The sequence below is a fragment of the Mustelus asterias genome, chromosome 2 (assembly GCF_964213995.1).
Source record: "Mustelus asterias chromosome 2, sMusAst1.hap1.1, whole genome shotgun sequence".
Lineage (NCBI taxonomy): Eukaryota > Metazoa > Chordata > Chondrichthyes > Carcharhiniformes > Triakidae > Mustelus > Mustelus asterias.
Genome location: NC_135802.1, coordinates 57,648,280 through 57,669,064, shown reverse-complemented (window position 1 = coordinate 57,669,064; position 20,785 = coordinate 57,648,280).

Sequence of the window (20,785 nt, the reverse complement as noted above, 5' to 3'; positions counted from 1 at the left end):
GCATGGTTTTCTACAGGGAAGGTCATGTCTCACCAACTTGATTGAGTTTTTTGAAGAGGTGACAAAGATAATTGATGAGGGAAGGGCTGTGGATGTAGTTTATATGGGCTTTAGTAAGGCGCTTGACAAGGTCCCACATGGCGGACTGGTACAAAAGCTAAAATCACATGGGATTCGGGATGGACTGGCTAGATGGATACAGAACTGGCTTGGTTATAGAAGTGGAGATGCCGGCGTTGGACTGGGGTATACACAGTAAGAAGTTTAACAACACCAGGTTAAAGTCCAACAGGTTTATTTGGTAGCAAAAGCCACACAAGCTTTCGGAGCTCTTAGCCCCTTCTTCAGGTGAGTGGGAATTCTGTTCACAAACAGAGCTTATAAAGACACAGACTCAATTTACATGAATAATGGTTGGAATGCGAATTATGCAGACGCTGCGACAACGGATGAATGAACACCGCTCGACAATCACCAGGCAAGACTGTTCTCTTCCTGTTGGGGAACACTTCAGCGGTCACAGGCATTCGGCCTCTGATATTCGGGTAAGCGTTCTCCAAGGCGGCCTTCGCGACACACGACAGCGCAGAGTCGCTGAGCAGAAACTGATAGCCAAGTTCCGCACACACGAGGACGGCCTCAACCGGGATATTGGGTTCATGTCACACTATTTGTAACTCCCACAGTTGCGTGGACCTGCAGAGTTTCACTGGCTGTCTTGTCTGGAGACAATACACATCTTTTTAGCCTGTCTTGATGCTCTCTCCACTCACATTGTTTCGTTTCTTAAAGACTTGATTAGTTGTAAGTATTCGCATTCCAACCATTATTCATGTAAATTGAGTCTGTGTCTTTATATGCCCTGTTTGTGAACAGAATTCCCACTCACCTGAAGAAGGGGCTAAGAGCTCCGAAAGCTTGTGTGGCTTTTGCTACCAAATAAACCTGTTGGACTTTAACCTGGTGTTGTTAAACTTCTTACTTGGTTATAGAAAACAGAGAGTAGCAATGGAAGGGTGTTTTTCAGAATGGAGATCTGTAGCTAGTGGTGTTCTGCAGGGATCAGTGCTGGGGTCTTTGTTGTTTGTAAAATATATAAATGATCAGGAGGAAAATGTAGGAGCTCTGATTATTAAGTTTGCGGTTGACATGAAGATTGGTGGAGTTGTTGATAGTGCCGGGGATTGTCAGAGGATAAAACAGGATATAGATAGATTGGAGACTTAGGGTCTGATTTTACCATCAAGTTGCGCCCGTTTTCGGGTGTGAAAGCTTGGTAAAGTCGGGCGTGAGGCGATCCGCACCCACCTCTGCACCGGTTCCTCCTTTACCAAGGCCCGAAAATGGCCACAATCGGGATGCAAGCATTTTTGCATGCATTTAAATTGACTTAAGGGACTGCACACCCAACTTTAACGGCACGTCCCCCTTTACCACCGTGTTCACCCATCCATAATCAGCGCAAAACAGACATGCTCCATAGAAGTCCAATTCAGGTGCTCCAGTTAGTGAGGAGGTAAGTGCCGAGCGTCCGACAGCTCTCTGCTTGAGACCGGTGTGTGTGTGTGTGGGGGGTGGGAAGGGGGGGTCCACTGCCACTCTGCCTGAAATCAGTGGAGGGGAATGGGCGTCTGCTGCCACTCCGCGTGAGATTGTGGTAAAGAAGGGGGGAGGAACCCATAATCATTCTGGGTGGCAGGGGGATGGAGGGATAAGAGGGTCAGTAATGTTGTGGGGGGTGGGCCAATGTCTGTGGGGGCCAGGAGGAGATATAATCTGGCCTGGGAGGGATGTGGCATTCTATCATTTTTTTCTGTGCATGCACAGTGGAGACGCCGATCGGAGTCGAAGGGTTTTGGGCACATTAAGCCCCGCCCACAGGCTCCTACAGCACGATTCAGAACCACTGATATTTTATCAGGCAGAGTGCGTATGGGGGCACCTCAGAACGAGTCTAAAAGTCGGATCTGAAACACTCCCAGTTTCAAGTCCGCCCAGCACTTAGAATCAAAATGGTAAAATAGGGCCCTTAGTCACAGAAATGGCAGATGGAGTTTAATCTGGACAAATGCAAGGTGATGCATTTTAGAGGATGAAATTTAGGTGTGAATTATACTGTAAATGGCAGAACCCTTAGGAACATTAACATACAGAGGGATCTGGACATGCACGTCCACAGTTCCCTAAAAGTGGCAATGCAGGTGGCCAAGATGATTAAGAAGGCATGTGGCATGCTTGCCTTCATCAGCTGGGGCATTGAGTACAAGAGTTGGGAAATCATGTTGCAGCTATATAATACCTTGGTTAGGCCGCATTTGGAGTATTGCATGCAGTTCTTTGAAGAAAGTGCAAAGAATGTTCACCAGGATGTTGCCTAGTCTTGAGGGAGATGGTTATGAGGAGAGGTTGAATAAACTAGGATTGTTTTTACTGGAAAGATGGTGGCTGAGGGGAGACCTGATAGAGGTCTACAAGATTATGAGAGGCATAGACAGGATGAGTAGTCAGAGGCTTTTTTCCAGGGTGGAAGTGTCAATTACTAGGGGGCACAGGTTCAAGGTGAGAGGGGGAAAGTTTAAGGGAGATGTCTTTCACACAGGGAGTGGTGGGTGCCTGGAACGTGTTGCTAGAGAAGATGGTGGAAGCAGGCACATTAGTAACATTTAAGAGGCATCTGGATGGGTACATGAATAGGGAGGGGACAGAGAGCTATGGAACGAGTCAGGGCAGAAGGTTTTTTTAGGGCGTCATGATCGGCACAGGCTTGGAGGGCCAAAGGGCCTGTTCCTGTTCTCTACTTTTCTTTTGTTCTTCATTGTTCCTCAAAGCTATCTCAATTTCTATGCTACGCGTGGTCTCCTCATGCACATCCTCCTATGGTGGTCCCATATGGTGCACTCTTACCCTTCTGGATTTAACATTGCAGGTGCCCAGGAACAAGGTTCACCTCACACCATTGTGTAAGTAGAGGACAGTGAGGAAGAATGCACTACATTAATGGCTACTATTGCATGCACCAACCCAGAGACAATGCATTATGAGTAACTTAAGAGGCTAGCTTAGAAGAAGGGTTCTCACAATGAGAAACATTCGACGCTAGCAGGAAGCAGGAACATAGGGTGGAAGGGACACTACAGGTTCCACCTCTCTGGAAGTAAGTCCACATATTAATTCTGCTGTAACAGAGTGAGGTAAGTATCTCATAGTGCCAAACCTCAACTGATAGATACAACAAATGAAATATTTGGCACAATGTGGTGTCTGCCTGAAAGCTTGAGAGTTGTTGTGAGGGGGGTGGATGAGTCTACCTCCACCTGAAGGTTTTTCTGGTCACACAACCTGGATTCCATCCTCTCCTGTGTTGAGAGACTGGTCATTGCCAGCTAGAAATCTGTGGAGTCTCATGGCTGAGCAAGCACTTTTCAAGTCTCTTGATTAGAACATAGAACATAGAAAGCCACAGCACAAACAGGCCCTTCGGCCCACAAGTTGCGCTGATCATATCCCTACCTCTAGGCCTATCTATAGCCCTCAATCCCATTAAATCCCATGTACTCATCCAGAAGTCTCTTAAAAGACCCCAACGAGTTTGCCTCCACCACCACCGACGTCAGCCGATTCCACTCACCCACCACCCTCTGAGTGAAAAACTTACCCCTGACATCTCCTCTGTACCTACCCCCCAGCACCTTAAACCTGTGTCCTCTCGTAGCAACCATTTCAGCCCTTGGAAATAGCCTCTGAGAGTCTACCCTATCCAGACCTCTCAACATCTTGTAAACCTCTATCAGGTCACCTCTCATCCTTCGTCTCTCCAGGGAGAAGAGACCAAGCTCCCTCAACCTATCCTCATAAGGCATGCCCCCCAATCCAGGCAACATCCTTGTAAATCTCCTCTGCACCCTTTCAATGGCTTCAACATCTTTCCTGTAATAAGGTGACCAGAACTGCGCGCAGTACTCCAAGTGGGGTCTAACCAGGGTCCTATAAAGCTGCAGCATTATCTCCCGACTCCTAAACTCAATCCCTCGATTAATGAAGGCTAGTACGCCGTACGCCTTCTTGACCGCATCCTCCACCTGCGAGGCCGATTTAAGAGTCCTATGGACCCGGACCCCAAGGTCCTTCTGATCCTCTACACCGCTAAGAATGGTACCCTTCATATTATACTGCTGCTTCATCCCATTGGATCTGCCAAAATGGATCACTACACACTTATCCGGGTTGAAGTCCATCTGCCACTTCTCCGCCCAGTCTTGCATTCTATCTATGTCTCGCTGCAACTTCTGACATCCCTCCAAACTATCCACAACACCACCTACCTTGGTGTCGTCAGCAAACTTACCAACCCATCCCTCCACTTCCTCATCCAGGTCATTTATGAAAATGACAAACAGCAAGGGTCCCAGAACAGATCCCTGGGGCACTCCACTGGTCACTGACCTCCATGCAGAGAAAGACCCCTCCACAGCCACTCTCTGCCTTCTGCAGGCAAGCCAGTTCTGGATCCACAAGGCAACAGCCCCTTGGATCCCATGCCCTCTCACTTTCTCAAGAAGTCTTGCATGGGGGACCTTATCGAACGCCTTGCTGAAGTCCATATAGACCACATCCACCGCTCTTCCTTCGTCAATGTGTTTGGTCACATTTTCAAAGAACTCAACCAGGCTCGTAAGGCACGACCTGCCCTTGACAAAGCCATTCTTTAGATTTCTTTGTTCCATTAGACAAGACCCATCTGTCCTAACCGACTACAATGTATAAGCCAGTATAAGTTCCTGTATTCTCCGTGTCCACCCTTCTTTTGTGATACACACATGCACATCCCCTTCAGGCATCCCAAGTCTTTTTGTTTTCCATGGCTTGCTCAGGCCTTAGTGGGATTATCTCACAATGCATGTTACTTGCTGCTGTTCAGAGGCTTCTTATCTCACTATGATATCAGTTATTTTGCCTGATTCCATAGCAACCTAAGATTTGTCATTGGCTCACCAGTTGCTTTTGTCTGACAAATGTCTGTTAACGTTCCTGTATTTCCCTGTTTCGCAACTTGCAGTCAATATAGTTTAACCATCATTAAAGTTCTTCTTGCTGTTAATGTTCTAATGAAAAGTCATGACCTGAAATGTTCACTCCATTCTCTCTCCAGAGATGCTGTCAGACCTGTTGTGTATTTCCAGTATTTTCTGTGGCCTTTCAAGCCTAGTCCCTCTTATGCCTAGATTGTTGCATGATATTTCAAACGACACATTACGATACAAAGAAAATCATAATACATTGTACAGAATCCTACAGTTTCCATACAATCAAGAAATAATGGAATTAAAAGATTCCCCAGTTTTGCCTCCTCACCTTATCGATCTTCTGGATAATTCTTGCTAAGCATTATTTCTCCCTGTCCCTCAACTGTCTCAATCCAAACTCCATGGCCAAACTTTTTCTGGCCCTTCCTGCCGGCAGGATCTTCCAGTCACCCTGATGGTGAGCCATCGTACCTGCCGGGGGAGGGGGGCTTATATTTATTTTTTCTTTCATTTTAATCACTTTGACAAGTGATGGCGTGTTTAACGCAATGGATTGTTTCATTTAAAAATTGGTTTCTCCATAGAATATGTCAGTGCTGTGTTAATTTAAGAAGCCGTTCCAATTTTCTGCGTCACATTAACCATCTCGTGTTGTTGTCAGACATTTGTGCATGTCTGAGATCTGCTTATCAGTGCAAATTCACCATGCATTTTCACATGTTAGTTATTTCACATCTAACAACACACACACATGATGTGGAGATGCCGGCGTTGGACTGGGGTGGGCACAGTAAGAAGTCTCACAACACCAGGTTAAAGTCCAACAGGTTTATTTGGAATCACAAGCTTTCAGAGCGCTGCTCCTTCGTCAAGACCACGCACACACAATACATGACATCTTATTCAAGTCATTCTTCAATTTTCGTGTGATCTTATTACAATATTAGTGGGTCCACAGAATTTTTAGTTTCTCTCCCCCACACCACCCTATCGGTCCCGATTTCTTGCATTGTGCCAAGCTATCATTAGCAGATTCCATATTCCTCTGCTGACACAAGGGCACCAACAGCTACAAAGTAAGCTATGAAATAATTATTTTTAATTGCACCAGTGTGACTTTCACTGGCAAGTACATTGATCTCAGATTGACATCTTTTGTGAATTATGCCCAGGTCATGCAGTCCAATCATCTAAGAAACAAATGATTTTAGAAAAATTCCCCTTTGATAATGTAATTTCCCTGGATTTTTTCACAAAATCTTCAATCACTTCTTCTCATCCAATTTAATACAATTACTACCATTTCATGTTATTCCTGAACCCTGCAGGAACTTTACCACCCAGTACAACATTATCATGTTTTTAAAATAATAGATTCTATGTTTCCACTTCTCTTTACACCAATCTGAGTTCCCTGTCTGCTTCAAGAAGACGACCAAAGAAAAGCCAGACAGCGTGCCTTAATGACTATCATCCCGGTGGCTCTGATATCCATCATTATGAAGTGATTCGAAAGGTTAGTCATGACACAAATCAATTCCTGCCTACCAGACAGTCTGGATCCACTACAGTTCGCCTATCACCGCAATAGGCCCACAGCAGATGCCACCTTGCACTCAATCCTGGAACACCTAGATAACAAAGATACCTATGTCAGACTCCTATTCATAATCTACAGCTCAGCCTTCAACACCATTATTCCGACAAGACTCATCTCCAAACTTTGTGGCCTGACACTCATCTCCTCTCTCTGCAACTGGATCCTAGACTTCCGAACCCACAATCCGCAATCAGTAAGGACCTCCTCCACGATCATCCTCAATACCGGTGCTCTACAAGGCTGTGCCCTCAGCCCCTTACAAAATCCATATACACCTTACTTCGAACAAATTACTCTCCAACTCGATTTTCACGTTTGCTGATGAAACCACCGTTGAGGTCGGATTTCAAACAATGATGAGACACTACAGAAAAGAGATAGAGGGCGGAACTTTCTGTGATTTCTTTTCTAAGTATCGGGCGGGCGTGAAACTGGGAGAGTTCCGGTTCCATTTTTTGGACGCGTTTTCAGGCCCAATCTTATGCACTCTGTCTGCAAAATTGTGGGCGTGTCCGTTTCTCGCTACAGAAGGCAGTGGGCGGGGCTTAACATGCCCGACAGCCTGCAGAGGGAAGTATTGCGCATGTGCAGACCTCTGATGCTGCAAATGCACATTAACAGTAGCAGGGGTCTGACAGACAAAGAGAGCTGTCAGGCCCCTGCTGCTGTAGGCAGCCTCATGTAACCCCCACTCACAAATGCAGCCCCCACCACCCAGACCGATCACGGACCCCCTCCCTCCCCCACTAATCGCCGATCCCCTTCCTCCCCCACCGATTGCGGACCCGTCCCTCCCCCACCAATCACATGCAGAGTGGCAGCGGGCCCCCCTACTCCCACAGGCCACGCTCCTTGGCACTACCCCCCACCGGCCCCACCTCCCATTGGCCCCATCCATGTTGGCCCTGCCCGCGGCACTACCCAGCGGCTATTGCCCAGGTGCCAGGGTGGCACTGCCAATCTGGCACTGCCCAAGGGACACCCCCGCATTACCTTTGACCTCCCCATAGGGCCTCAATGGCCTCCGAATCTACCAGCAAGGCCAACACAACTGTTCCCCGTTCATGGGGAGCAGGTGTTTTCCTTGCCAGAGAGAACCTCTCTCGGCGAGACCATAAAGAGAAGCGAGCCCGGACAATTGAGCGCCGGGCTCACTAAAAAGATGCAAATGTGCATTTAAATAAATTTCAAAAAATTAACCAGCCTCTCGCCCATTACCAGTGAGAGGATGACCGCACCAGAAATCTGGGTATCGTAAAATTGCGCTGGTCGCAAAATCCAGCACCATTCACGCTAGCCGCTTTACACCCAATTTTACGGCATTTTCCCACCGCAAAACAGGCGTAAAGCAGTGGTAAAATCCCACCTAGAGAATCTGGTGAACTGGTGCGACAACAATAATCTCTCCTTCAATGTCAGCAAAACGAAGGAGATTGTCATCGACTTCAGGAAGCGTAGTGGAGAACATGTCCCTGTCTACATCAATGGGGACAAAATAGAAATTGTTGAAAGCTTCAATTATTTAGGTATTCAGATCACCAACAACTTGTCCTGGTCCCCCCATGTAGATACTATAGTTAAGAAAGCCCAACAAAGCCTCTATTTTCTCAGGAGTCTAAGAAAACTTAGCATGTCCACTACAACTATCAACAACCTCTACAGATGCACCATAAAAAGCATTCTTTCTGGTGTGTCCCAGCTTGGTATGGCTCTTGCTCTGTCCAAGACTGCAATAAACTACAAAAGATCATGAATGAAGCCCAGTCCATTGCTGAAACCAGCCTCCCATCCATTGACTCTGTCCACACTTCTTGCTACCTCAGAAAAGCAGCCAGCATAATCAAGGACCCCCAAACATTCTGTCTTCCACCTTCTTCCATCGGGAAAAAAATACAAAAGTACGCAATCGCGTACCAACCAACTCAAAAACAGCTTCTTCCTTGCTGCCATCAGACCTTTGAATGGACCTACCTTGCATTAAGTTGATCTTTCTCTACACCCTAGCTATAACTGTAACACTACATTCTGCACTCTCTCCTTTCCTTCCCCATGTACGGTATGGTTTGTCTGTACAGCGTGCAAGAAACAATACTTTTCATTGTATACTAATATATGTGACAATAATAAATCAAATCAAATCAAACTATTATATTGTGCCTGAGGCAATTTTATCATTTTAAAATGATCTCAAATCCAAAGAGAGGTATTTTTGGACTGGTGGGTCTTATCAATGTTCAATTTCATTTCCAGAAAACATATTCTTCTTTAATCAATACACAGCAACCACCCAAATTGAACTGTTCCATTATTAATGAAAATGTGATTATCCCTTTAAACATCAAGCAATGTTTCTCTTCATTAGTGCTCATATCTTATCAATTCAAATGTCAGAAATATATGACGCCCAAGCTTGGTGATTTTACATCAGAGACAGAAGTGCTTGCAATTATTTTGGACCTTTCATATCTTCCCCAATTTGAGCAATGAATCACCACTTGTTCAATCTTTAGATGCCAACAGGGGATGGCACGGTGGCACAGTGGTTAGCACTAGGCTTCATTCATGACCCTTTGTAGTTTCGTGCGGTCTTGGACAGAGCAGGAGCCATACCAAGCTGGGACACAACCAGAAAGAATGCTTTCTATAGTGCATCTGTAGAGGTTGGTGAGAGTCGTAGCAGACATGCTAAGTTTTCTTAGACTCCTAAGAAAGTAGAGACGTTGTTGGGCTTTCTTAACTATAGCATCTGCATGGAGGGACCAGGACAGGTTGTTGGTGTTCACAGCACCAGGGACCCAGGTTTGATTCCCGGCTTGGGTCACTGTCTGTGTGGAGTCTGCACTTTCTCCCTGTGTCTGCGTGGGTTTCCTCCGGGTGCTCCGTTTTCCTCCCACAGTCCAAAGATGTACATGTTAGGTAGATTGGCCACGCTAGATTGCCCCTTACCGTCAGAGGGACTAGCTAGGGTAAGTGCATGGGGTTATGGGGATAGCGCATGAGTGGGATTGTGGTCGGTGCAGACTCGATGGGCCGAATGGTCTCCTTCTGCACTGTAAGGATTCTATGATTCTATGAGGAGTGGTCAATGTTTACTGCTGTTGTGCTTTCAGACCCATCAGAAGTCCTGGTACACATTCAAGCACGCTAATTGCCCAGGAACTTTAAACTCCCAATGGGCTGGTGTGTGCTGCTCAGGATATTCCAAGAATGTCTCCAAAATTGAATTCAAGCGCAATAGGATCAAATAAAGTCAAGTGTACTCGATTCCTGTATCCAGACCATTTGGTCATCAGGACTGATTTGACCAAAGCCTATACTGAAATACGTGACCTCTTAGAACAAAATATGTAGGTTAGGTGAATTAGGCATGGTAAATACTCAGGAGGTCACAGCAACTAAGGAGTGAGAAGCCAGCATTAGTGGTTCAGGTTGTTGATAACTGTCCATCAGAGTTCCGTCATAGCATGGCACAGCATAGCAGTGGTTCCCCTGCCGAGAAGGCAGCAGTTGTATCACTTCTGTGCCTCAGTCATCGAATGGGGGTGACAACACATCAGTCAAGAAACACATCATGTTACTGAGTGAATTTGCCAGCTCACACATACTCTAACTCACCTCTACTTCCATGGCAAATTCCAGCCTTTTATCTGCAGAAGTAATTAGTGCATTCTGAAGTCTAAATTTTACTGTGTAAATCTATCACGGTTAATACTTAAATACATTTTTCTTCATTTATCATGAAAAAAATGAATTAACATTCTCTCAAGGGTTACCAAACAACTGTGTGCTATTTTAGGTAGTCTCTTGGTAATAAAGCATGTCGTACATCCTTTTAATGCTTTCTATAATAAGTATGCTTAGCTTATGCCATAAATCATTTTGGTGACAGCACTGCAGTAAATTGGTTTTTCTGCTGTTCTCTGGGAAAAACCATACAATTGGGAACAGGCTGTGTCTCCTCATCCTTCGATCTTAATAGGATCCCTGTGGGAATAGAGGAGGGAAAAAAAATAGGATGTTATCATGGCATTCTGCAGAATCTTACGAGTGGAGAGTTGCAATGAAGTTGTACTGTAAAGATAACCCTAGCTACATCCTCAACATTAAAAGTCACATTTGCTTTTAAAAATCCCTTTAAAAATTAATTTGATCATCAAAATGAATTAGTGCATGCCTAAAGTACAAATTATTCTGAAATTAACACATTCTATCAAAGTACGGAGCAGGAGGGGAGTTCCCACTCACATGTGTAAGATTTAGTACGAGTCCCATCTACACTAGGCAGCAAACTCAATTCAGTGCTCAATGCTGAATTTGATTGTTAGGGTAAATGCCCTTAAGTGTCTCATTGTGTACTGTATCAACAGCAAATTATTAATACAAATATATCTAGAATTCTAGCTATTTATGAAATATGAAAAAGTCCCAAACAAGATTGATACAGAATCATAGAATCCCTGCAGTTCAGAAGAGGCCATTTAGCCCATCGAGTGCGCGCCAACTCTCTGACAGATTATCTTACCCAGGCCCTCTCTTCTGCCCTATCCCCATATCTCCACGCATTTACCATGGCTCATCCATCTAACCTACACATCTTGGGACACTAAAGGGCAAGTATTTTTTAACATGGCCAAACCACCTAACCTACGCATCTTTGGAGTGTGGGAGGAAACCGGACTACTTGGAGGAAAACCATGATGACATGGGCAGAATGTACAAATGCCACACAGACAGTCACCCAAGGCCGGAATTGAACCTGGGTCCCTGGTGCTGTGAGGCAGCAGTGTTATTGTGTATTAATAAAAAACAGCAAAATATTTGTTCCTCTCAATATTTAACAATTTGCTAACGAAATTGCATTCTTTGAACGTTTCTCTTTTGTGTTAATAAAAGGAAATTAAGAATTCTGGCCTATAATGAATTAGTATTTGGAATGCTTTTGCAGGTCATAAGCACGGTGGTTAGCGTTAATTGCTTCTTTAAGCTGCAGCTAATGACTGTTCCAGAACGACTGAGAAATATGCCTCAGCACCAGGACAGAAATGTGACTTAATTCAGGAAGTTCTTATTATATGGAATGTCTGGAATAGTGTTGTCTGTGTCCGTGCACTGGGGTCTGTTTTGAAGTCCACTGTTTAAAGTATTTGGAACTGATCAATTGATCAAACCATTTCATTCAAATGATAAGCATCCTGTGTATTTACAAAATGCATTTTTAAAATTAATCTACAGTATGTGGGTGTGGTAAACCACTGTTAAGCTTATTGCCTGTGTGTGTGTGTGACCTGCCTGGACATGCCCCTGCCGGCCCTGCCTGAGACTCCTCCCCCCCCCCCCCCCCGGTTCCAGGTATAAAGGTGACTGCTCCCCACCCCCCTGCCTCAGTCTCTGGACCAGTTCATCGGCATGGGTGTGCTCCAAGTCTTTTGCGAATAAAAGCCTATTTGTTCTAGCATACAAACTAGTCTTTGCTTGATTGATAGTGCATCAGTGGGCATCACTGGCTTGGCTAGCAATTTTTTTCCCATCCTTATTTGACCATGAGTAGATAGTGGTGAACTGCCTTCTTGAACTGCTGCAGTCCCTGTTGTGTAGGAAGACTCACAGTGCTGTTAGGGTTGGAGTTCCAGGATATTTGACCCAGTGACAGTGAAGAAATGATAATATATTTCCAAGTCAGGATGGTGTGTGACTTGGAGAGTAAGTTCCAGATAATGGTACTCCCATGTAAATACTGCCCTTGTCCTTCTATATGGTAATGATTGTATGTTTGGAAGATGCTGCCGAAGGTCAGCCGTCAGTCTTCTCTGCTCCAATGAAAACAACCCAAGCCTAACCAACCTCTCTTCATAACTTAAATGTTCCATCCCAGGCAGCATCCTGTTGAATCTCCTTTGCACCCTTTCCGGTGCAATCACACCTTTCCTATAATGTGGCGACCAGAACGGCACACAGTACTCTAGCTGTGGCCTCACAGATAGAGTTCTATACAACTCCAACATGACTTCCCTGCTTTTGTAATCTATGTCTCAATTGATAAAAGCAAGTTTACCATATTCCTTTTTCACCACTCTGCTAACATGCCCTTCCGCCTTCAGAGATCTGTAGACAAAACGCCAAGGGCCCTTTGTTCCATTGGACTTCCTAGTGTCATGTCATTCATTGAATACTTCCTTGTCAAACTACTCCTTTCAAAGTGTATCACCTCACACTTTTCAGGGTCCTGTCCAAGGCAATAGTCTCCCAGGAATTGATGTTATTGTTTCATTTCTTCATGTTGGCTTTCAACACATCCTTTCTCTGCCCTCCTCTGATGTGTCAGCCCTGGCTGAGTTGGGAGAAGGAGATCTGCTTTGGGAGCCTGATATCTGATATCCAATCTCTACGACCAACCCAACAATGCTGCTGGCAGATGCTCATAGTGTCAATGTTTGTGGTGCCTGCTTGTGAGAGGATACTGATGTCAGTGCACCTGTCCTCCCACACAATATGTAGTGTTGAAAGTATGACTCCAGTGCTTTGAGGTGCTTCCTATACACCAACAAGATAGTACATTTGTTAATTACAGAACAAAATTCCCCATTGTCTTACTGAAAGGAATTTCAGACAATTTCATTTTTTTTTTAATCAGACACATAAATCGGGAATCCAAATGATCTGATCAACCTGCAGTGCAATTTAAATGTCAATGGAGGTGAAATTGATCAATAGCAGTAGTGCAAAATTGGCTGATTATGAATCAATCAGCAACCCATTTTACACTACCTTCGCTATATAAATGTAACTTGTCATTGTTGTTTAGGGGGAACAACTTAAAGGTTCAGAGGATTAACTGTTATAATACTATAAATAAACTCAAGAAAGAAAGTAAAGTGGTGAGGGAGAGACTGTGAGCTGATATTTCAGAGTCAGGGTATCACTAACTGGTCAGGTGCAAGAGTCAGTCTCTCACTCTTAGGGAACTCCTGTCAGGCAGCAGGAGGGAGAAGTTGTGATGCTTTGCTGTATTGTTCAGTGGCTGTCAGTGCAAGCTCAATTTTTTTTTAAAATTTACATGTTTTGCATTTCTGTTCTGTCCAGTGCAATCAATTGCACCAAGCAAACAAAATACCCAACATAATTTTACCCTGCCCATGGCAACACCAGATGTCAGGAACAAGTTGGCATCTCTTGGACCGATCACCATTGAGGTGTCAATAATGTACTTACACCCAAAATTGGATGGAATAGTGAGGACAATGTGCTTTGCGAAATGAATACTGATAACGTTTTGGGGTGGTGGGGAGAGGCTGTTTCCATTCTATTATTTATCTTTATTTCCATGACCCTTTCCTATTGTATGAGAAATATGTTCCTAAATCTCTTACAGAATTGCTATTCAACCAGTTACCTTAAAGCATACAGAGTTTTTGTTGACTAAAGCTTCTTTGATTTGCCCCTCTATCCCGATAGATAAACGTCTCATTTAACAAATGCCTGCTTGAGAGTCAGGTTTCACTGTCCAGCATACTACAGGGGAGAACCAGTCCAATAACAGTAACATAATGTACAAATTGATCACTCAGGGAGTAATGATTATTAAACATTATTGAATCATTTTATATTACACTGTAGGCTTTAATTAAATTTTAATCCAACAGAAAATATATAAAATGTAGGACGTTTCATTTTCCATTTAGTTTAGAATTCCCTTTGCCTTTGTTTTGCTATTACTGTGCATTGTGTCATTCATCAATGTTGACTTGACCTAAATAATTAATATATTTTGATGTTCAGACTAGCACTGGGACATAGAACGTTTATGACTGTCAACAGTGGTCATTGCATTAAGTACATCTAACTAGGTCAGCGTAAGAAATCATCAGCATCCCTCAGGTCTGCATCCTGAATCAAGTTAATATCATGTGGCTATAAAAAGACTTTGATTGCCCTCAAATGGATAAAAAAATTCAACTTGTTTTTCTCCATTGCATCAGAGGTGTGCATTGAGCTGTCGTCAAGACTTACGGTTCAATAAAACATTCCATTTATACCTGCACAGTAGAGATTTGTATATTGAACTATCAAGACAGTTAATTAGGTAGGAGCCAAATTATGATATGTAATCAAGAGTCGAGCAGTCATTTTTTTAACTGATTGGGAAATAATTCCTGAGACAGACGATGGGGGACGAGAGCCAGCTCCTTTGGCCCTCCCATGAATGCTCAAAACCCACACAATTACATTGTTAGGTGTACCTCTATATGGGTAAGAAACCCATCCCTGCTACCACCTATATGTTGGCCTATATCGCAAGGGGGATAGAATATAAAAGCAGAGATGTCTTGCTGCATCTGTACAGGGCATTGGTGAGGCCGCAGCTGGAATACTGTGTGCAGTTTTGGTCCCCTTATTTGCGGAAGGATATATTGGCCTTGGAGGGAGTGCAGAGAAGGTTCACCAGGTTGATACCAGAGATGAGGGGTGTTGATTATGAGGAGAGACTGAGCAGATTGGGTTTGTATTCGTTGGAATTTAGAAGACTGAGTGGAGATCTTATAGAGACCTATAAGATAATGAAGGGGCTGGGTAGGGTAGAGATGGAAAGATTCTTTCCACTTAGAAAGGAAACTAGAACTAGAGGGCACAGCCTCAAAATAAAGGGGGGTGAGTTTAGGACAGAGTTGAGGAGGAACTTCTTCTCTCAGAGGTTGGTGAATCTCTGGAATTCTCTGCCCACTGAAGTGGTGGAGGCTACCTCGTTGAATATGTTTAAATCACGGATAGATGGATTCCTGATCGGTAAGGGAATTAGGGGTTATAGGGATCAGGCAGGTAAGTGGAACTGATCCACTTCAGATCAGCCATGATCTTATTGAATGGCGGGGCAGGCTCGAGGGGCTAGATGGCCTACTCCTGCTCCTATTTCTTATGTTCTCATGTTCTTATGTTCACCCCCCCCACTACCAACCCCCCCTCCCCCACAATGGAAACAATTGAGAAGCTGCTTAAATATGCAAATCGCCATCCTATGCCAGCCAGAGGACCTTAATTGCAATTTTCCGAAGCAAATGGTTGGTATATGTGTGAGGTGCATGCAGCCATTTATTACCAGGCAATGAATGACCTAATCGATTGTCTGCAAAAGAACTTCTGAAGGCTGCTCAATAAACAGCTCAGGAAGTTTCCCATTTTTGGACTCCCAAAACTACTCTGACCCGACACTGCTCTGTTCAAGGCTGCGTTATGGGAATTCCATCTCCCACTCAGACCCAACGTGGCCTCTATTCAAAACAGGAGAATCAACCAATTTCCTACCCTCCCAGAACCAGTGAGCTGCCTGCTTGGCATCAATGATCGATCAGCAAAATGGTAATAAGGTTCAAGTTTCAGACTAGCATCAAGGGACAGGTGGAGTAGGTGCTCTGCCAACTTTGTGTCCATTTTGGATGCTACTTGAAACTCTATCATCAAGTTACAGCATTGCACGGAAACCAATCCAAGCCAAAAGCAAATAGTTCTGTTGTCAATGTATCACGTACTATTTTCCACTGAAATAATCTCATTTACCAGTAAAAGAATCATTCTATGTAAAAGTTTGCTGACAGATAAAAGTGGGAAAGTAAGCAGTGAGAAAGAGGCAAAGGGATGTTGTGCCTGCCACACAGTCTGTTTTAACCCTTACACGATGGACAAAGAATTGCGAGTAGACTTCTTGTTGGTACAACCAATATTTATTTAAAACACACAATCAATAATCACCCACCCAACCAACAATAAATTATCTTACAGAAAATACTAAAGTTCAAGTCCAATACTAGACCTTGACTTAACTTTGTGTGACTGGCAAGTACCCAAGCAGATATGGGCCTTTATCTGTGCACTGGTCTCTGTAGACCTCTGCGTAGTCTGGTCCTTTGGTCTGGTCTGGCATTCTGGCTCTGGTCTTCCTTCCTTCTTGGGTACTGGTTATTGCTGGCGACGGTCACTGTTGTTGTAGCTCATTCATGGGATCAGAGAGAGAGAGCTTCTTCTGTTGTGTAGCACCTTTTATACCCCTTTGGACTTCATGCCCCTTTTGGCCATTGCTAATCAATCGATCAGGACTTGATCACCCTGATCGATAAAGTCCAATCGGATGCTGCCACACCAATCTCTGGGTGTGTCCCCAACGGCCATGTCTGTAGGTGCTGGGGACACGTAGGACACACACCTCCTTCCCAAATATGGGATTATGGTGCCCCTATATCTGGTAAACAACCCAGTTTGACCAGAAAGTCCCTTTTGTCCTGGAGATGGCTCATATCCTGTGTAGTCAGTCGTCTGGGTTGCAGCCTGTTTATCTCTGTCTTTTAGGCGGCAGCCTGCTGTTTTAGTTCTTGCCCAATTGTCCCAGAGTGCTTTGCAAATCGCCATTTTAGGTGGCCCGTTTGGCCACAGAGGCTGTAAAAGAGAAGTTAAATGAATAGCCAAGAACATGCAAATCAGCAACAAACATCGGTCTTCTGTTCTTCATTTGAAGTTACCCATACTGGTAGGAAAAGTGAAAAAGCAGAGCAATTGTAAAATTGTGAGAGACTGGGCAATATATTAAGAGGGAACTAGATGACCTTCTACATAAATCATGGAAAGTTAACATGCAGTTACAGCAAGCTAGTGGTATGTTAGCCTTTATTACAAAGGGATCAGAGTTATGCTACAATTGTAGTAGGGTTAGACCATGAATTGAGTATCCTGTATAGTTTTGGTCTCCATAAATAAGAAAGGACATATTTGTTTTAGAAGGAACGCAATAAAAATTTGCCAGACTGATTCCTGGGATGAAGTGATTCTCCTATTTGGAGAATTTGAGTAGACTAGATCCATATTCCTTAGAACTATGAAGAAGGAGAGTTGATGAGAGGTTTTACCTCGGTGGCAGGGAAGTTTTTAGAAATTATGATTTGGGACAAAATTAATAGTTACTGTGGCAAATGTGGGTTAACTAGTAAATTACACAGGCTCACCACACTCTAGATGAAGAAACATCTCCTCATCTCAGTCCTAAAATGTTTACCCCGTATCCTTAGACTATGACCTCCATATCTGAAATCCATGTTCTGAATACCCCCACCATCAGGTACATCCTTCCTGCATCTACCCTGTCTCATCCTGTTAGAATTTTATAAGTTTCTATGAGATCCCGCCTCATTCTTCGGAACTCCAGTGAATACAATCCTAACCGACTCAATCTCGCCTCATACATCAGTCCTGCTATCCCAAGAATCAGTCTGGTAGATCTTCTCTGCACTCCTTCTATAGCAAGAACATCCTTCCTCAGATATGGAGACCAAAACTGCACACAATATTCAGTTGTGGCCTCAACAAGGCCCTGTATAATTGGAGCAAGACATCCCTGCCCTTGTACTCGAATCCTCTCACTATGAGCGTACTTTTTGCCTTCTCTATCACCTGCTGCACCTGCATGTACCTTCAGTGACTGGTGTACAAGGGCATCCAGGTCTCATTGCACATTTCCTATCATGCAGGGATCAGGGAAAGAGCTGAGGAATAGGAATAACTAAATTGTTCTTTGAAAGAATACCACCCAATGCGGATTGGAAATGCTGAGTGATTCTGAAATATTTCTGTTCCAGTTTCTGAGTATATTTGCCTTAAACTGGAATCCATGATATAGCTACTGTAACTAAAGAATCGATGTCAGGAACAGAATATGTGATTAAGGGAGCCAAAAACCATTTAACCATTATAAGATCAGCACAACACTTAGCCAAATTACATGTTTCCTACACAAATAGTGCGTGCCTCCCATACAAATAACGGTCAATAACTCGCATACATTAAGTGAACAATATGTATGATATATTCATCAGTGTCACCTTTCAGACTAACTACACAACACTTTGAATTTGTGGCCTTTGATCCATTAGAAAAATGAGCCAAAAGTCTGTAAGCAGTCTGTAATTTGTGAGAGATATCTAAAAATGGCTTTTCTATTTGAGGAAGATTTCACCTGTTGGGAAAAGCTTTCATGAGCAAAACCGCTTTCCCCATGGAGTCTGAGTCTAGCATCTTTGTACCACAACAAAGCAATTTACAAAAGCAAAATACTACAGATGCTGAAATATTCAAAATGAAAACAAAAACTGCTGGAGATACTCAGCAGGTCAGGCCAACGTCTGTGAGAGAGTGAGAAACAAGAAGTTAACATTTCAAGTTGGTGACCTTTCATCAGGATTGAAAAAGAAATATAATGGGCTTTAAGCAGGTACAGAGCAAAGGAAGATTCAGGGGGATGTGGGGGTGGAGTGGAGGAAAGAACAGAAGAGAAAGTCTGCGATAGGATAGAAAGCAGGGGAGAATAATGGACCAAAGGGGGATGACAATGCAAAGTGAAAGAAGACGGTAATGGAAGAAATACAGAAACAAAAGATGAGTCCACAGGAGGGGGAAATGGGAATAATAGTGCCATTTCCAACAGCTGCTATCCAATACAATGGATTCTAAGGTTATGATCTAAAGTTGTTGAACTTGGAGTTGAATCGGGAAAGCTGTAAAGTGCCTAATCGAAAAATGAGGTGCCGTTCCTTGAGTTCAGATGGCGCTTCACTGAAACAAGACAGGAGGCCAAAGACAGAGAGGTCAAAGTCAGCTTGGGTTGGACAGTTGAAATAATGACCAATTGGAATCAAAAGGATCACTCTTGTCAACATAATGAAAGTGTTCAGCAAATCCATCACCAAATCTTAATTTGGTTTCCCCAGTGAGCAGTGAATGGTTTCTACATTGGGAGAGGTATGCTGGATATGGAGGAAATGGCAATGAGCAATCCATTGAAAGTTGCAGCTGGCAATAGGCGAATAATAGCAGGTCTGATTAAAGATCACTGACCTGAAACATCAACTCTGTTCCATTCTCCAAGAATGTCCCAGCAAATGAAATGATGAAGGGAGTCTGAATTGAACTGGGACCAACTGGAAATAAATAGCTACAGCGGTGGCCCCAGCAGCAGGTGGGCAAGATGGAGTCACTGCTGCCATTTCCACAAGTCCTGATGCAATTCTATGGCCTTCAAGCAATCAACTTCCTGGCATAGGGGGTTCTGTTCCTTTAAGGGTGAAGACCCCTCCTCCAGATTGCCAATCAATCAGAGGGTCAGCAGCTCCTTGTCCCAGCAGTGCCACCATGAGGGGTTGGACAGTAGCAGCATTAGAGGATAAATAGGCAGAGGGTTGGGGAAGGGCACAGACCGGATTGGAGACAGTAGCAGCAGTGGATCAGGTTGCCCTCAAGTTTGAAAAATAAAAGGAAAAGAATCAAACTATGATATTACAGGAAGACAGTAGAGTTGATTAACTGGTAAGTATTGGTGCTTCTTATCCCTTTCTCCAAAGTTAGGGAGTTAACCTGAGCAGCTGGGAAATTAAAAATTTCCTTTTAGGGATAATAGGAGTTGAGTAAAGCATTTATGTGAGTTTCCTATATTTAAGTGAATCAGGAGTAGGGAAGAGAGTAGTTGGTGAATCTTTCTTTTTTAATAAGTAAGTTTTGTTACCTAACAGAAAGAGGAATGGCAGAGGAGCTCCAATCATTAAAGCGCACGTCCTGTGCCATGTGGGAACTCCAGGATGCGTCCTGTGCCCTCGCTAACCAGTTTTGTAGGATGTGTCATCAATTTCAGCAGCTCAAGCTTTGTGTTTTGGAGCTGAAACTGCAACTGGTGTCACTGCAGCACATCTGTGAGGTTGAGAGCTTGCTGGATAGCATGGTTATAAATGCGGTCACCCCGCAGATTAAGAGTATGCTGGGAGAGAGGGAATGGATGACTACCAGGTGATCAAGAAGAAGCAGGCACATAGTGCAGGAGGCCCTTGAGTGCATCTTACTCTCCAACCAGAACTCACTTCTGACTATTGATACAAGTGATGGTTAATCTGGGAGGGCAACCAGAATCAAGTCGATGGCACCACGGCTGGCACAGCTGTACAGGGCAACACAAAGAAGACTGGAAGAGCAATAGTGATAGATGATTTGATAGTTTGGAGAGCAGACAGATGCTTCTACAGCTGTAGGCTTGACTGCAGGATGGTGTGCTGCATCCCTTGTGCTAGGTTCAAGGATGTCATTCGACAGCTGAAGATCACCCTGAGGGGGAGGAGGATGAAGAGCCAGCAGTCATGGT